Source organism: Rousettus aegyptiacus, unplaced genomic scaffold (assembly GCF_014176215.1).
Source record: "Rousettus aegyptiacus isolate mRouAeg1 unplaced genomic scaffold, mRouAeg1.p scaffold_m13_p_4, whole genome shotgun sequence".
NCBI classification, from domain to species: domain Eukaryota; kingdom Metazoa; phylum Chordata; class Mammalia; order Chiroptera; family Pteropodidae; genus Rousettus; species Rousettus aegyptiacus.
This window is the reverse complement of record NW_023416307.1, coordinates 93594278-93611350: the sequence shown is the minus strand read 5'-3', so window position 1 is coordinate 93611350 and position 17073 is coordinate 93594278. Positions and strand designations below refer to the sequence as shown.

Here is a 17073-nt window from a genome sequence, read left to right as displayed (position 1 = left end):
TCAAGAGGTTCATTATCAAATAAGTCTGTTGATGAAGATAAAGGTATATAATGGACAGTAGTAGAACTATCTCTAGAGGCTGTTTGGGGAGCATTCAATAAGGCATCCTCCCTTAGTTAGGATTGGGGAGGTAAGAAGAAAGTTTCCAGAGATGATGCCTGATCTGGAGCTTGAAATACAAATAGAAGTTATTTATGTAATTATGTGGAAAGCAGAAAGGGATTAGCAAGTAGCAGGAGGGGCATTTGAGGACAAAGTTACAGCATGGACAAAAGCTCTGAAGCAGTAAATTGAAGCATTGTAAATAGTTCTGTGTGGCTAGAGAATGGGGAAAGGCTGAAGCTACTGGGATGCAACGAGCAACGAAACCATAGATATGACAAGAGACCAGCTTATAAAAAGACTTCCAGTGGAATATTACTCAGCAATAAAAAATAATAAAAACCTCCATTCGTGATTAAATGAATGGATCTAGAAGGTATTATGCTAGTGAAATAATTCAGACAGAGAAAGATAAATACAGCATAATTTAACTTATATTTGGAATTTTAAGAAACAGGCTCATAGAAACAGAGAACAAGCTGATGGTTGCCAGAAGAAAGGTGAGTGGGGGATGGATGAAAAAGTCAAAGGGGAGTATAGCCAATAACATTGTGATAATTTATCACAGTGAGAGATGGTTACTAGACTTAGTGTGGCAATCACATTGTAAGATATATAAATGTCAAATCACTATATCGTACACCTGAAACTAATATAGTATTGTCTGATAACTATACTTTAATTTGGAAAAAAAAACTTTTATGCCTTGTAAAGGAGTTTAGACTTTACCCTAAAGTTAATGGAGAGTAGCTTAAACAACATTTATCATCCCACAGTTTTGGAGCTAGAAGTCTGAGATAAAGGTGCTGGTAGATTTAGTTCTTTCTGAGGGCTGTGAGGAAGAATCTGTTCTATTCCTCTAGCTTCTGGTGGTTTTCTGGCAATATTTAGTGTTCTTTGGCTTGTAGACACATCATCCAGATTTTTGCCTTCATGTTCACATAGTGTTCTCCTGATGAGCATGTCTATCTTCACATTTCCTCTTTTTTGTAAGGACACTATTCATTTCAGATTAAGGGTCCACCCTACACCAGGATTACCTCATCTTAACTCAACTAATTACATTTTACATTTTCAATGACCCCATTTCCAAGTAAGGACACATTCTGAGGTACTGGGGGTTAGGAATTTGACACAGGAATTTGGAGCGGTGGGTGGTGGTGTGGGGGGGTGGCATCAATCAGCCCAATAACAGGAAGTCATTAAAATATCCTGAGCTTAGTAATTTTAGTATAATTGGATTTCCATTTTACAAATATCACTCTGGCAGAGAAGAGGAGCATGAGTCAAATAGATTTGTACCAGTGAGCTTTTGCTGTGTAACAACCACACAACCCCTCCAAGTGACGTTCAGAAATAAACATTTATTTTTCACACATCTGCAGCGTTCAGCTATTTTGAGGTGGGTTGATCTGGGTGGCTATGTTTGTCTTAGGTGGGCTGATTCATGTGTCTGTGGTTTTGCTAGGGCTGTATTCTAGGGCAGATTTGCCATACTTAGTTGGAGCACTGTGTATAGTGCCATGTATCTGTCGCTCTTCCCTTGGCAGAAAAGCAAATCCCAACACGTGAGTCCATTTCAAGCCTCTGCTTGTATCACATTTCCTAAATATCCTATTGGCCAAAAAAAATCTCATAGTTAAACCCAAGATCAAGAGGCTGAGAACCTACCCTAGAACTCTGCAAAGTCACCTCTCTGCCCGTTAGGGTAATCACAAAGATGCAACTTCAGAAATTTTAAATACCCTTGGTTTAAAAAAAAAAATGGGCAAAAAAAACTAATATTAATATCTAGAAATCTCCAATTTATAGTTTTCTAGGATCATTTTAATTGTGGAGAAAACTAGCATTATCTAGGGTTTAAAGAGAAATGTCTTGGGCTGGCTTTTCCTGATCTTATCTGGTTTTCTAAGCATTTGTATTCTGGGATTTGAACTCCATTTAGGGACATGCACTTTTAAGTCATGCTATCTAGACTGCTCAGCAGAAATTTAAAGATAACTCACCTCATGGCGAAACAGCAGCCCAGCACCTAAGGGAGACAAAGACAAAATCAGTACCCCATAGTCCCTGTTCTCCTCTGAATGACTTGACAAGCGCTCCCTGATGGACTGCCAGCATATATTCTTATAGCACTCTCCTTTAAGAAAGGAGATGTGCTCGTTCTTTAATATCCAGATAATTCATCTCTTCATCTTTGTTCCCCCCATTGCCTTCTTTCCTGGATGCCTGGTTCATAGGAGGAGCTTAATGAATGCTAATTCCTTTCCCTTCCTTTCTCATACCTTTCCTCACTTCTTTTCTTTCAGGACCTTTCATTTTCTATTTATTTTTTCTCTCCTAATATATGCATATGTGGTATAGCTACATATTTAACCATACATGCACATATATACAACATATTCTCACTCTAGTATACAGATTCTGAGGTCACCATTTTGAAAGAAATGAGATCCATTCTTTTAATTAACTTCACAGGTCAGAGGTCCTTGTTCAGACTTGAAGCAATATACAAGCAAAGTTCAATCTTCATGTGGGAACCAATTACAAATTGTAAAAAATAAGTGAGGCAGGTATTGTAGAATAACTGAGACAGCTATTTTCTCTCTGAAAGGTGGAAAAGTTTGGAAAGTGTTAGATGATGACACATAGCATAAAACACAGTGCCTTTCTCTGTTGCTCCCTACATCATGTTCACTGACAATGGGGAAAGTAGCAGTTACACAGCCTCTGTGCCTCTGTCCCCAGGGAATAAAGGACGTCAGTAAGTCAAGTTTAGGGAAAATTCATGAAAATCAACTCTGTGTTATAAAATGCAAAGGTATAGTCTTTGTGGACTATACCAGCTAAACAAATATCTAGATCTGGATACAAAGATTTTTAAGAATTATATATCTTTTAAAGCTCCAAGAATGAGTGACTTTTAAAAATTGTATTTTCACTTTAAAATGTTTTGAAATTAATAATTACCTAGATGTAGGTGAATTTATATTCAACCCAACCTATAAACAAATGTGTAACATCACTATGTGTTAGGCTGAAAGCAGCATCATGAAAACACTCTGGTTCTGTACCCACCATGAGGATTTATATTTTGATAGCAAATCATTCTATTAAAGAGCATATGAACATATGTGGTAATCCTTTCCCTTAGACTTGGAGTGGTTCTCTTGCTTTAGGGTGTGTACAAGCACATCTAGACAAATACTGTAAGCCCTGACTCTTACCTTAAAAACTAAGATCTGCTAGAGATACTTGAGATGAACATCAGCACACAGCCATCTGTGGGCCTAAAGTTCTCACCCTGAACCATCCAGAAGACTGCATACAGACCCCATGACCCGACTCACACAAGTCCCAGCCTGCCTCTCAATCCCTTCTTCTCTCATATCATCACTCCCTAGGCAGGCATGGGACCTGGTAAACTGGGCCCAACTCCAGGGTGTTTCCAGGGTCTTTACCTTGATAAGGCTAACTTACTAAATAATATACCATTCTAGTTAAAAAAAAATTGTTTTTAATTCCAGTTAAAAGAATTTCTCCTTCCCTTCCTGTAGTTCTGACCTAAAAATTACTTCCAATAGACACAGATAGAAATATAATATTAATTTAAATAATTAATATTTATTATGCATTAACACTTATATTATTTACTTTCCATTTACATTTCTACCTAAAAGGTAGCTCTTCTTATTATCACTTATTACCTTCATTCTTTCAACTAATATTTTTTGAGAGCCTACTTTATGCCAGCCACTGTTCAGGTGGCTGGGATACAAGAGTGAACAAAAAAAAATATCTAGTAGAGGAGCTTTATAGTAATAAAAAATAAATAAGCTAAATAAGTAGCATGTTTATGGTAATAAAGCAGAGAAGGAAGCTAAGGGTATGTATATGCAGAGGCAGGGGTGAAATTTTAGATAGGCCTCAATAAGAAGGTTATAGTTGAAAGAAGTGAAAGAGGGAGCTGTGTGTATATTTGGAGCAGAGCTGTCCAGAAATTGGGAATGAAAAATATAATGGAGACCTGGGGTATGGTAACCAATGTGGCTGAGCTAAAGCAAACTAGGGAAGAGACAATATCAGAGCAGTGAAAAAGGATGGGTCATGGAGAGACTTAACAAGGTGGGAAAACACTAGAGTATTTTACATACAGGCATGGCATGATATGATTTAAATTTTAAAAGAATGGAAGTACCAGATATTATCTGGAGAAGACTACAAGATAGAAGGTTTGGTGGACAATCAGAAAATGAATGTTGACATGTTACAGTTGTATTAATCAATAAAGTTGAGCTGTTGAGTAGTCAGATATGAAATACTGGAGTTCAGAAGAGAGGTGTTGGATAGAAGTATAATTTTGGAAGTCATCAGCATAGAGATGATATTGAAAACATGAAACTAAGGGAGTAATAGAAGAAAATCCAAAAACCAAGCCTTGAGGCACTCCAGTGATAAGAGATTGGAAATCAGTGAAGGAGAGTACAAATTAGTAGCAAGTAGGGAGAAATAAAACCAAGAAAGTATGGTGCCCTGGAAGTCAAAAGAGTATCTCAAGAAAGAGCACAACAGGGACTTCTAGTCAAGGAATGGAAGAGGATATTTCATAAAAATAAAAACAAACAAACTAAAAAGCTAGGGTAGCAATACTTATACCAGACTTTAAAACAAAGGCTATAACAAGAGACAAAGAAGGACCTAGCAATTTCGCTACTGGGTACTTAACTGAAAATCCAAAACACTAACTTGCAAAGACCTGTGCATCCCTATGTTCACTGCAGCATTATTTACAATAGCCAGAATGTGGAGGAAAACTAATGTTCATCAATAGACAAACGGATAGAGATGTGGTGCATATATACAATGGAATATAACTCGGCCATGAAAAATGTGAAATTTGATGCTTGTGACAGCATGGGTAGTCCTAGAGGATATTATACAGAGTAAAATACATCAGAAAGAAAAAGACAAATACCATATGATTTCACTTATATAGAATCTAAAAAGAAAAATAAATGAACAAACAAAACAAAAACAAACTCGTAGATATGTAAAACAAACTGATGGTGATCAGATGGGGGTGGAGAGTCGGGAAATTGGCTGGAAAAGTGAAAGGATTAAGAAGTACAAATTGGCAGTTACAAAATAGCAACAGGCACATAAATTAAAGTTTAGGGAATATAGTCAATTATATTGTAATAACTATGCATGGTGTCAAATTGGTACTAGGCGTATCCTGGTGATCGTTTTATAAGCTGTACAAATGTCTAATCACTATGTTGTATACCTGAAACTAAAATAATATTGTATGTCAATGGCAATTGAAAAATAAAAAATAATTGAAATTTTTTTTAAAAAAAGAGCACAATGGATTGTGCCAAATACTGGTGAAAGGTCAAGTAAGATGAAGAACATGAATGTCATGACACTAATAAAAACCATATTGATGGAGTGTCAGGACAAAAGCCTGATTATTTTGGGGTCAAGAGAGAATGTAAAAAAAAAAGAAATTGGAAACTGCGTGTTTAGACAAGTCCTTCGAAGGAGTATTGCTGTGAATGGAGAGCAGAGAAATGAGATGATTGCTGGATGGAGAAGTGAATCTAGAAGAAAATTCTTTTCATTTTTAAGGTGGAAAAAATAACAATACTTATTTATGCTGATGGGAATAATACAGAAAAGAGAATACTGTGTGTTAAATGGTTTGCCAACGCTTATTAGTGAGAGGCAAATTTTTGAATATGATATTTTAACTTTGTATTTCAAATTATTTTGCTTTTTACTAAATATTCTTTAATTATAGATGGGATAGTAGCAATTGTGAGGCTTAGCATCATTTATTCAGTAAATCTTGAATGGACAGATGGATAGATGAATGAATAAATGAATAAATGAATGAACATTTGGATATTTTATTATACTTTCAGCTAATTCATATGATGATTTATGTTATACTTAATTCTATAATTTTTGAAAATATACCAATTTCAGTGCATTTTAATTCTTTTACTAAAATACAGGTTGAAATAGACAGATATTTTAATGCATTTCTTTTTGAAAAGCCAGATTTCTTGTCTAGCATTTATGGGCAAACAATCACATCTTCATTACAGCAAATTCTTTCCAGATGCTTATTTTATTTCTATTCAATCATATGATATTTTTAGTGTTTATCACCATTGGATGGAAAAGCAGCAATTTAAATCCAAATTTAAATTTCCAATAGAAATTAAGACAGAGCCAAATTGGATGTGGTGTATATGACTTTGTAAGAAAACCTGTAATGTAGGACAGGCCAGATAATATGGTGATAAGAACACTTGACTGAGAGTTCAGAAAGCTGAGGTTGCCCCTCCCCTCTGCATCTAATAGAGAGGACTTGAATAATTAATTTAACACCTATGAGCTTCAGTTTTCTCATTTGTAAAATGAATGATTGAACTATATCACTGGGATGTAAAGATTATTTTCGAAACCTAATATTCTGTGACTTGACATAGAGTATAAGATATGCATCTGATTACTTCTCCCAGACTAGGATTGGACAGAGATCACTTGCTAACAGACTGCAATGCATGGAGATGAGAAGAGGAATCAGGATTTGCCATTGATTTTGAGGACAAATCATAGGGTAGCCCTTTTCAATAAGGTGTCAAATTAAATCCAAGGATGAAGCGATCAAAAATCAAAGTCTCTGATTCATACTGGGATAAAAAGTTTCAGTGAAGGCTGTTTCCCAGGAAACTTCCTGCTATTAAGTTAATGGTTGCAATGGATTTTTATATGACTGCCTGGGTGTAGATTACAGAGCTTACATTGCTACCACTCAGTCTCAAGTTCTGACTGAAGGGCTTTCAGGCTTTTCAATTCAAGTGTGGTCTGAGCATGGACTGAGCACCACATGATTGTGTGGCGGGGACTGTGCTAGAAACCAGGAAGACAAAGGCAAATAAGACATAGTTTTCACCCTTAGAAGCTCTTCATAAGCAGGGGACACACACACACACACACACATGCACACACATACATGCGCGCGCACACACACACACACACACACACACACACGAACAACACTCGCACGTGGCAAATGTTTACTTAGGACCAGAAGACTGAATTGCTTTCTAGAGGCAATGTGTTCAGGGGAAGCTGATTTGTGAGCTGGGTATTTTGGAGCTGAGTATAAGGAAAGTTAGGAGAGTATCATGCAGATTTACTAAGGGAATGAAAGCAAAGAGGAAAAAGTATGCAAAAGCATACAACTAAGAAAGAGCTTGACAAATCCCAGAAGCATAGAGATAGCACATTGTGACAGTGGCCCAAGTTGCCTTGAGAAAGTAAGTAGGAATCTGTTAGGGCCTCTGGTACAGGTTGGGGGCGGGCAGGAAAGTGAAGGATGTGGAAGAGAGCTAAGAATTAAAGTGAACAGGTGAGTTCCAGTGGACCTTTCAGTGTCTCACTGTGCTACATTTAGGAGAATTTTACCCTATAAATTTAATAATTGCTTGAGGCTTTTTGGCATAGGGATGATGATAATAATCAAATCTGCCAAGAAAATCAGATCTGTGCCTTGCAAAGAAAATGAAGGTAGCATCTTGGAGGAAATGACATCAATCATGACATCAATCTCACTGCTCACAACACTTGCTTTTGATAAATTGCTTGTATATATAATGTTTAAATTTATCTTAATCTTATGTGGCTCTGGACAAATTTTTGTTCTGCCTAACCTCTCAGGATACTGTAGTCTATATGAAAGGTTTATGGAAATTTACCATTTGGTTTTTCCTTGAACTTAGGAGTTCATTAAATTCTTGCTGAACTGATAAATAAATGAATAAATGAATTATGACCATTAACATTTCAAAATAAAAAATAGAGAGAAGAAACAAGATATGCTAATTAGTGGTTTTATTTAATTCTGAAATGATGCATTAATTTAAATGTAATAACTTGGATGCATAAAGCAAATGTCTGGGGTAATCCTGAAATATTGAAGGAAAGATCAAGTACAATTTTATCTACTACTTGTGTGAGTTTCCTTCAATGTGCCTCTGCCTTATTAACTTGTATTACGGTTGTTTTTGATTATGGGTTTGTGCATTTTTTCCTGCTACTTTTAACAAAAGCAGGCATCTTTCATTTCAGTTACCTATTCTGAGATACAGTGGAGAGAGAGCGTTATGGGCAACAATGCCTCTGCCTCCTGGCTTCTGAAGTTAGATCAAAGATCTCTTCATAAAGCATAGAATTCTGTTTATTTCTTAACTTTAATTACATTTCTCCTGTCAAGACTTCTACCGCTTTTCTTCTTTCCTTCATTCAGTTACCTTTCAAAATACCATCCCAGAAGGGCTGAACTTATAAATGATGGCAAAGTGTTTAAATTTCCCCTTTGCTAAGCTGGTGATTCTTTTCAATGAAAGTCATTATATTGTATAATGGACATTTAGTAGTTCAGTTCATAAGTGTTCTCTTTTATGTGCTAATGAGTGGAGGCCCGCATAATGGCAAGACCACACTGTATTTTCAATTTCCAGAAAGAATCCTGTCTGTGAATCCCTAGTTAAGAAGCCTTACTCCACAAATAATTTGCATTATAGTAGGGACCACAAATGACCATTTGGCAAATTCAATAGTAGTTACCTCCTATTTGGCAGGTACTGGGGCCCAGGAAGAAATAAAGCTAAGACATGAACCATGTTTTTTCCCTGTTTCATGTAATTATTTTTCTCTGAAAAAGTTGTAATTGTACTGTAAATTCCCAATTAAATCTTAGCTACTCTTTTAACCACACATCTGTGTTTGTTTATCACAGTATATAATTGCAGCTGAAAAATTTTAGTCATAATATTCAAGAATTTCAGAGTGAGGTGGGACTATAAAGATAAACTTTCAAATGTAGAATTATATTGGAGGAAACTGAAGCCCAAAGAAGTTCAATGACTTGGATGGGTATAGTCAGTTTTTCAACCCAGGGACCAGCCTGGATTTGTCTTATCCCATAGTACTTTAGGGAGCAGTACTATGTATTTTTAACTTGTGATCGAAGCACTGATCACAAGTTAAAAATACATAGTACTTATCCCTAAAAGCAAGCTTTAGTTTATCAGTTATCTCTTACTGTAAAACAAATACCCCAAAACTTAGCAGCTTAAAACAAAAAAAACTTTTATTATTTTATATAGCTTTTGAGGGCTCCAAGCCCAGGAACATCAGCTTAGCTGGACCATTCTATCTCAGGGTCTCTCATTTGGTTGCAAGCAAGCTATTGGCTGAAGCAGCAGTGTCTAAAGACAAAAGGCTTCAGTTCTTCACAGCGTGTCTTCTGTAGGGCTACTTGGGTGTCCTCATGTTGTGAAAGCTTATTTTACCCTAGAGTAAGTGAAATCAGAGAGAGAGCAAGAAGAAAGCAGCAATGCCTTTTATTAACTAGTCTCAGAAGTCACACGCTGCCACTGCTGCCAGATCCTGTTAGAAGCAAGTCACTAAGAAAAGTTCACACTTAATGGGAGGGGAATTAAGCTCCACTTCTTGAAGGGAGGAGTATCAAAGAATTGTGAACATATTTTCATACTACCGTGGAGCTTTACGCCATTTGTGCAAGTAATTTTTGGTAATGGTTTCAATTTCTTACATGGTTGAATATTTAGATTTTCTACTTCAGTCAACTTTACTTTTCCAGTAAACTGTCTATTCTCTCCATATTTTCAAAAATTTTAATAACATCAATTGTTAAATACTATATTGCTCCATGCACTATAAATATATTTTATATAAATTGTCCCAATTAATATTCATCAAAAAATCCATGCAGTAAATACTGTTATTAGTCAGATTTTGCAAACCTTAGAAAAGTTAAGAAGCTCACACAAAGAATAGAGTTGTACATCATAACCCATTATTATTTTCAATGTCTCTCTGATATATTTGAATACAGATCATTCTTATGAAAATTATATGTATATATTTTCCCCTTTTTAAAATTTATAGAACTGCATATTATACTGATGATTTTTTAAAAAGAGCATTTGGATTTATTTATCCATTCTACTATTGTTTTCTCTAATTCATTCCTTTCTTCTTTTATCACTATCTTTCTTCTTCCCCTCCTTGGGCTTTTCTTCTTTTTTTTTTTTTTTTGTTCCCTTTAACAGAGGATAATGAACCCAAGTAACTTTGTCCCTGCTAACCACCACTCCTTCCCTTGCTCTCCTTTTCTTTTATCAGCTTTAACACTGACCTGAAAGAGCCATAATAGGCAGAACCAAAAATGCCTTTCCTTTGCCCACCAAAGTATTGTTGCTATCACATCTTCTATTCTGTTCACCTCTTCATCTTGTGACAGATATTTTATTCCATTTTCCCCTTTGCTTTTCTTCTTCTTCAGGATTAGTCAATGTTCTACGGAGCTAAGAGTAATTGGGTATTATTATTATTTTCTTCTGCTTTTTCATCACCAGAATAAAAGGCTCTGTATAAGATTCACCTTCAGGACAATCTTTATCTAGATCCAATAGGCATCATCTTTGTGGCCCATATTAATTCAACTTTAAATGTCTTGCCAAGATTCCAAAGGTTTCTCTTAATTTTTATCTTTCTAATTTTTCAAAACCCCAAGAAAGTATATTTATCTCATTCAGCATGTTTTAAAATTTAATTTCTTTATTATATTTCCCCCCCCAAATAATGACCATGTATTCTTTTTCACTATGTAGGCGTCAGTTCCTCAGAAAGATAATACTGTCTCGCTCTCTCTCACTCTCTTTTGCTTTCGCTCTTTGTCTCGCTCTTTTTTCTCTCAGTTTTTTCACCTTTACAAAACAGAAAAAAAAAATGCCATCATTAGTGCTTGAATATCAACATATAAATATACATGATTTATGTCCTTCTGTGTATGGGTCTGATTTAATGCATAGTGGAAAACTTTATCTGACTGGAATTTAAGAGATCAGCTGGCCTGATCCCTGCTTTGATGGCATTCAAGACAGATAGTTGCTCATTATTACCCCAGAATTTCTAAGAATGGCAGTGAAATAACCCCCTTGATTAACCCATTACATTTTTATCACCTGGCTTGATAGGTGCAGGTATGAAGGGCTAGTCTCATAATGGCATTTTGGGATGATAAATGGAAATTACTGTAATTTTTCTATTCATTTTAATTAAATTTTATAGATGGAGCACAAAAAAAACATCAAGGCTGAATATGTGAGCTGGAGTATGTGTTTGTTAAAGAGTGTTGCCAAATTTAAGGATGCTATTTCCTTGGCGGCCTCAAAAGATATAGCAAATGGATTTCAAAAAATGCTGTCTTTGTGCAGTTCCTTCAGAAGAGAAATTGAATTGCTTTTGGAGGCACAGCTCAAAAATCCAAAGAATCTCATCAGTGGAGATATAATGTAGAACCTCTGAATAAAGTGCCCGATAAGCAAGTCTAATAAACGAGAATAAGAGTTTTCTTTTAGGAGAGTCACTTAATGTAATTGTTTTGGGTTACACTAAGAAATAACTTGATAGGAGTCAGGAGTGGCCAACCTGTTCTTGAGGGAGAAGAGAATGTCCCTTATAATGGACCTGCTTTAACAGTGAACACACAGGTAACACACTATTTCTTATTTTTCCACTTGTTCCAAGCTGTTAAAAACTATGCTTGAAAATGTGTATCTTTTCCCATTTTGTACTGTGCCTTGCTCCATTCAGATTAAATTTTCAAGGAAAAACTAGACGAACAAAGATACTTGACTTAAAATAAAGAAATTCTTCTTTTGGGAAAGAATGTCTAATCCTTTCTTAGTCATTGTAGGTAACTGAATTTACACAACTCTTCTTCTCTTACCCAGAGATCTGTGAAAATGTGGGGTTGTTGGGAATCACATTTGGAGAAAGTGTTATTTTTGGTTCCCAGGACAATGGCTTTATACCTCAGCACTTTTCATCCTTCAACTTGCTTTTCCCTTATAAAGATGCTGCTCTGATGATGGCACAGGGACCAACAACATAGGGCCATGGTAGATCTCTCGGCCAACTAGAAACAGATGGGCAGAGAGAGGTGCAAAGGTAACTCCTGTCAAGTTTCAGTGTTCTGAATTTTGACAGCAGATTTCTGGATGGTTAATGTAAAGTTCTTTGCGCAGCCCCCAGGGTCTTCCCTGGGACCACAAGGTAAACTATAGCTTAACTTTCTAAGCTCTTATGTAGGTATTCTCATCTTGTGGTCTGCAAGCTGGTGATGCAGTTTGATGACATTGCCCATACTCATTTCTGGTGTAAATTAATGATTTACACCACCCTCTTCAGGTAAACACCACCATCTACCTGTCTGTGCTGATTTATTTTGATGTTTTGACTTGTACCAAGTTGGGACAGGTAGTCTACAGGGGTCTTTTTCTTCACCTAAGTATATTAAAGACTAAAAGAGTTTAAGACCATCTAACCTTCCAGGGAAAAATAGCCTGATTTTAAGGGAACATTTTTTTTCTCATTTGGCCCTACTGAATGTTTTATGTAATGGTGGGACTGTTGCTAGGACTCTGATACATGGGCCTGTAGAATAAGGCTACAACATTCTTTAAGGGCCTTCTATATGTTCTGGGTAGAAAATACCTTATTAAAGGCTCTGGACTATTCACAGGCACTACCACAGGTACTAGCTCTAGTTTCTGATTTGCTCAAGGTTCAGGCACCTCACCAGAAAGAACTAAAATTGTATCTGTAATTGGGATTTAGACATGTAGTAATGAAAGAAGTCAGACACAGAGAGGACTAACTAAGCCCTTAAGAAGGAAATTCCTATAAATGAGATGTCTGGTACAGACTGAGGGTCAGCTACCTCCTGTCGGACCCTGTGAGAATGAATGTGCCCCCCTTCCCCCCACCTGCTGGCATGTCTGCACTCTGATGAGGACATTAATTAGTAAAATTGGGTGTGGGGAGGGCAACATTATTTCACCGCTGGAACCCTTCTCTCTTTGCAGAATGTGGAGAGGTAAATGTGAAAGAATTTAAGTGGATGTCCAAGTAACTCTACTAAAGAACTATCTTTAAAAGAACTGGCCACAAGAAAATAATGCCCTCCCTACAGGTTGAGGAGAGAGAGAGTGACTGAGACCATGAGGCAGACAGAAATGGAGCTTAAGGGGCCAGAGGCAGAAATAGTAGGTGCCCCCAAAGAGTGAGACCGTCTTAGAATTGCAAGTGGCAAAAACTACAATGCAACCAGCAGTGGAGAGCATGGTCGACAGCTTGAAGTAAAGCAAGGGCAGGTTGGTGCAGGCAACAGCATTATGGCTGAGTAGAGCAACCAAATGAGCAGCCAGATTAGAGTGATGGTAAACTTCATCCTCTGATCATATGTGCAACTCCACTCCCTTCTCTGGGAAGCCCCTAGAGCAGTAATTCTCAACCCAGGATGCACATCAGAATCACTGAAGAGCTTTTACAAATAACAAATTTCTGATGCCTGGGCCCTATGCCCAGGAGTTATGATTTATTTAGTCTGTGATGGAACCTGGGCCGCAATTTTTTTTGAAGCATAACTAAGTGATTCTACAGAGTGGCCAAAGTTGAGACCCCAGAAAGACACTGGATAGGGAAGGACTGGGTGGGGTCCTGTCATTTGGCAGATAGGGTTTTGGATCCAGTAGATGTAAGCCAAACTGTCCAAGTGACTTCACATGTGAACTACATACGTGGGACACTGGTTATACAATCAGGCAACTCACTGGAATCACCATGGAGTTGTCAAAATCTCCAGGCCTGGTCCATTCCCCTGGAATTCGAATTGAACTGGACTGGGCTGCTGTCTGGGCTGCAGAGCCCTTAAAACTCCTCTGGTGATTCTAATGTACAGCAGCACTTGAGAAGCAGTGATCCAGGGGCCATCAAGGTCATTCATAAAGCTCCCTTGTGGGATTCCTACAAATATTTAAGGTAAAAGAAAACTTTGGAGGGACTTTATATTTCTTTGTTAGTATGTGGAGACTTAGAGCCATCAAGATTTGGATATTCATATAAATGCCCAGATATTTGTAGGTAGGACATTTCAAAGACATTACTCAAATAAGAATTTCCAAGGTCTTAGACTTGGAATGGGAGTCACACTGCCCGAACCAAAAAGAACAATTGACAAACCCCCTTATAGGGTGACTTGCTCACCTATCTGCAGCAAATAAATAGAGATTTCACTCAAAGATTTATAGACTCTGTAGTAATCATAACATGTGAAGCTGTTACACTACATAAAAAATGGGAGTTCAACAAAAATGAGTTATCTACTTTTGTTTACTTAATCTTTAACATGGTAGAATGTAGATTTGATTAATATTTATTTAATTAATACCTACTAGGAGCCAGTCACTAAGGCAGGTTAGTAAAAATTAGTATACTTAACCCTCATGACAAGAACTGGTGAGTTAGGTCTTATTAGCAACTATTTTACTGAGGAGAAAACTGGGACACAGAGAGAGTAAATAATTTCCTTAGAAAATACAACAAATAGATATGGATAGGGAAAATAGGATTAGAAGAGGATCCAAGTCCAGTTCTTTTTCCACCAGACCAAGCTGCCTTTCTTTCCTCTTTAGTGACTTAAAAGTATCCCACATCTTAACTCTCATTTTTCAGTTTTAGTTTCATATAGTAATTTATTTATGATGAATTTCATAAAATACCTTTGGAAAGTTGCTAACTATAGAATCTATATGAATCTAGGCTATCTATATGAATTTACACTATCCTATACTATAGATATTTCTAGGAAAGAGAATTTTTTCCACTTTTTATTTACCTAAAATTATTTGAAGTTCAATAAGTAATATTTTCATATAGTCAATACTTTTGAGGCTTGAGAGACTAAAATCAAATCCCTAATGTCATCAACCAAGGAAGCAGTGTTTAAATGGCAGTGATTCTAATCAGTGTATTCTGCCATGGTATGAATTGGGAGAAAATTTGCCATGTGGATTTCTCAAGAGCAATGGCTAAAGCACACTTTGATAATTTTCAGAACTGTGCAAAAGAAAAGTAAAAATTTTTATAAATAATGAGTTATGTATAAAGAATCAAATATGTGTTTAAAGTTATAAACAATATGCAAATATTATACATGTTCGTGTTAGGAATTTAATATTCTTTAAAATTCTCAGGAGCTTTCATATTAGAACACTTTATTCTACTCACTGAATCCCTTCTTCACAAAGAACATATTCGTATTGTTAGTCATAAGTAATTTAAAAGACCATAACAAACATATTCAACTACTTAGAAATAGATAAAAAATAATTCTTTTTCCAAAAGCATATGTTAGTGCTTAATTTTAAGCAAGACACACAGTGTTTTTCAGAGCCAAGCAAATAAATAAATAAATAAATAAATAAATAAATAAATAAATAAATAAATAGAATAGTTGTAAATTTATTGATGGTGTTTAACTGGATGTGCAAATATACCATCCAGACACCATTGCAGAAAGTGATAGGACTGAAGCTAACTCTAGGTTCTACTTTTAACATGAATCTTTCTTTTATGCAAAAACACTAAAATGTTTTTGTTTTTAGTTAAATTTATTGGGGTAACATTGGTTAATACAATTATATAATTTTCAAGTGTACATTATAATTTGACATGTGTATATTCTCTTGTGTGTTTACCGCCCAATGTCCAGTTTCCTTCAGCTACCATATATTCAATCCCCTTTACTGACTTCACCCTCCCCCTAAACCCTATATTTGACATCTTTCACCCTGTCTACCTTTCCCGTCCTCTCACCCCTGCACTAGTAACCACTAGTCTATACTCCTCTGGTAACCATTAGCCTATTGTTTATGTCCATGCATCTCTAATTGTTTGTTGTGCTCATTTGTTGCTTTTAGGTTTATATTTCACATTTAAGTAATATCATGTGATTTTCAACTTGTTCTGTCTGGCTAATTTCACTTAGTATGATTATCTTGAGGTCCATCCAGGTTGTCACAAATGGCAGTATTACATTTCTTCTTATGGCTGAGTAATAATCCATTGTATATATGTACCACAGCTTCTTTAGTCAATCATCTATCATAGGACACTGGTTGCTTCCTGTCCTGGCCACCATGAATAATGCTGCTGTGAACATCGGCGTACAAATATCTTTTTGGATATGGGTTTTCAAGTCTTTGGAGTAATTACCCAGTAGAGTGATTGCTGGATCATATGGTAGATCAATTCTTATTTTTTTGAGGAACCTCCATACTGTTTTGCATAGTGGCTGTACCAATTTTCAGTCTCACTAGCAGTGTATGAGGGTTCCTTTTTCTCTGCATCCTCTCCAGCATTTGTTATTACTTGTCCTGTTGATTATGGCTATTCTAACAGGTGTGAGATGGTATCTCATTGTGGTTTTGATTTTCATTGCCCTAATAGCTAGTGATGTTGAGCATCTTTTCATATATTTGTTGTCCATTAGTATGTCTTCTAGGGAGAAGTGTCTATTCAGATCCTCTGCCCATTTTTTTGAATGGATCATTTGTTGTATGAGTTCTTTGTATATTTTGGACATTAGGCCCTTATCAGAGGCATTGCCTTTCCCATTTGGATAGTTGTCTCATTACCTTGTTGATTGTTTCTTTTGCTGACCAGAAGCTTTTTAGTTTGATGTAATCCCATTTATTTATTTTAGCTTTTCCTTCCCTTGCTTTTGAGGCCAAGTTCAAAATATCCTCTTTAAGTCCAACATCCTTGAGTTTTCCTGTTTTCTCCTATGTTTCAAATCTTATATTCAGATCCTTAATCCATTTTGAGTTAATTTTGGTATGTGGTGATAAATAACAGTCTAGTTTCATTATTTTGCAGGTGGCTTTCCAGTTTTCCCAGCACAATTTATGAAGAGGCATTCCTTTCTCCACTTTGTATTTTTGTTTTTTTGTTGAAAATTATTTGCCCATATAAATATGGGTTTTTTTCTGGACTCTCAATTCTGTTCTACTGGTCTGTGTT

General features: G+C 36.2%; 1 protein-coding gene across 1 annotated transcript in view; it reads left to right on the top strand.

Annotated features, from left to right (window-relative positions):
- Positions 1-17073, top strand: part of SLC9A9 (solute carrier family 9 member A9) — a 507404-nt gene that overhangs the window by 264110 nt on the left and 226221 nt on the right. The window lies entirely within an intron of this gene.